Source organism: Chinchilla lanigera, unplaced genomic scaffold, assembly GCF_000276665.1.
Source record: "Chinchilla lanigera isolate Chin_1 unplaced genomic scaffold, ChiLan1.0 scaffold00055, whole genome shotgun sequence".
Classification (NCBI taxonomy): Eukaryota; Metazoa; Chordata; class Mammalia; order Rodentia; family Chinchillidae; genus Chinchilla; species Chinchilla lanigera.
This window is the reverse complement of record NW_004955456.1, coordinates 14,123,054-14,125,467: the sequence shown is the minus strand read 5'-3', so window position 1 is coordinate 14,125,467 and position 2,414 is coordinate 14,123,054.

The following is a 2,414-nucleotide window of genomic DNA, read 5'->3' as shown; positions in this document are numbered from 1 at the left end:
TTTAGCTATTGCAAATTGTGTTGCTATAATGTCAGGTGTGGCAGCACATGCCTGTAATCCCAACACTTGGGAGGCTGAGGCAGGAGGATTGCTGCAAGTTTGAGGCTAGCCTGGGCTACATAGCAGATTCAAGGCCAGCCTAGCCTGCACAGACAAATCTTGTCTCAAAACAAAATATGCTGCTATAAACTTGGATGTGCATATATTGCTGTGCTGTGATGTTTTTAACTCTTTTGGGATACCAAGAAGGGGAATAGCTGGGTTAAATGAACCTCAGTTTTTGGAGGAATCTCCATTTTGATTTCTATAGTGGTTGGGAATTTACATTCCCACCAACAGTGGAGAAAGGTTCTTTTTTTCCCCATACCTTTGTCAGCATTTGTTATTGGTTGATTTTTTAAAATTTTATTTAAAGAGAATAAAAAACAAGAAAAAAATACAGAATTTCAAAACAAGATGACAAGAAGTGAACAATGGTTGTTATATTGTATACTGTTATCTTTAAAGTAGTTGTTCAGATTACCAGATATAGGCATGCATTGGTTGATTTCTTGATGAGCGAGCCATTCTTTCTGGAACAAGATGAAATCTCAGTGTTGTTTTAATTTGCATTTTTTGAATGACCAGTGATGTTGAGTATTTTTTCATATATTTGTTGTTTTTACTTCATCTGCGAAATGTCTATTCACTTCAGATGCCTATTTTTTGGATTGGGTCTTTAAATTTGGGGGTCTGGTTTTTTTAAGTCCTTAATTCTAGATGTTAGTCCTTTCTCTGAGGAGTAACTGGTAAAAATTTTTTCCCATTTTGTGTGTTGTCTCTTCACACTGTTGGTGGTTTATTTTGCTTTGCGAAAGCTTTTACAGGGCTGGGGATTTAGCTCAGCAGCACAGCACCTGCCTGGCAAGGGCAAGGTTGTGAGTTTGATTCCTGGTCCCGGAAGAAAAACAAAAGGAAAAAAAAAAATTAAATTTGATGTGATCCCAGTTGTTGATTCTTTGTAATATTTCCTATGTAATTGGGGTTTTGTTCACAAAATCTTTGCCTACACCTATGTTTTCAAGAGTTTTACCAATTCTATCTTCCAGTAGATTTAGTGTTTCTGTCTTTATATTTAGATCTTTGATCCATTTCAATTTTAGGTTGGTGCATAGTGAGAAGTATGGATCTAGGTTTAATTCTGGGCATGTGGAAAGCCAGTTTTCCCAGCACCATTTATTGAAGAGGCTATCTTTCCTCCAGTGAAACTGTTCAGCCTTTTTGTCAAAGATAAAGTAGCTGAGGCCAGGCATGGGGGTGCACACCTAATCCCAGCACTCAGGAGGTTGAGGCAGGAGGATCACTGTGAGTTCCAGGGCAGCCTAGGCTACAAAGTGAGTTCTAGGCCAGCCTGAACTGCGTAGTAAAATCCTGTCTAAAAAATAAATTAAATAAATAAGGTAGCTGAGTATGTCTGGAGCTGTTTCTGCATCTTTTAATCTGTTGAATTTATCCTAGGGCCTGTTTTTTTTGCTAGGACCATGCTGTTTTTACCACAATAGCTTTGTAGTATAATTTCAAATTAGGGATTGTGATCCTTCTGCCTTGCCTTTGTTGCCAAGAATTGCCTTTACTATTATAGATCTCTTCTGGTTCCAAATGAATTTTAGAATTGTTTTCTCTAATTCTGTGAGATATACTACCAGTATTTTGATCAGGATTACATTAAATCTGTGTAACAATTTGGGAAGTATGGCCATTTTCACTATTTTGGTTCTTCTTACCCAAGAACAAGGGATATCTTTCCATTTTCTGATATCCCCTTTGACTTCCTTTTTCAGAGTACTATAGTTTTCAATGGAGAGGTCTTTTGCTTCCATCCTTAGATTGATTCCTAGGTATTTCATTTCTTTGGATGCTATTGTGAAAAGTGTTGTTTCCAAGATTGCTCTCTCAGTGAGTTTGTTATTTTTGTACAGGAATGCAATTGACTTCTGAGTGTTAATGTTGTACCCCGCTATACTACTGAATTTGGTGATTAATTCTAGAAATCTTTTGGTAGAGCTTTTGGAGTCTTCTATGTAGAATATCATATCATAAGCAAACAATGATAATTTAGCTTCTTTATTATCCTTATTCCTTTTATTTCTTTCTCTTATTTCATTGCTCTGGCTAATGTTTCCAGAACTATATTGAACAGGAGTGGTGACAGTGGACATCCTTGTTTTGTTCCTGATTTTAGAGTGAAAGCTTTCAGTTTTTGCCTATTAAGTATGATATGGTCTGTCATGAATGGCTTTTATCAGATTAAGATAAAGCCCATCTATTCCAGTTTTCTGTAGGTTTTTTTTTTTTTTTATCATGAATGGGTGTTGAACTTTGTCAAATGCCTTTTCTGCATCTATAGAGATGATCATGTTTTTGTCTTTGGTTCT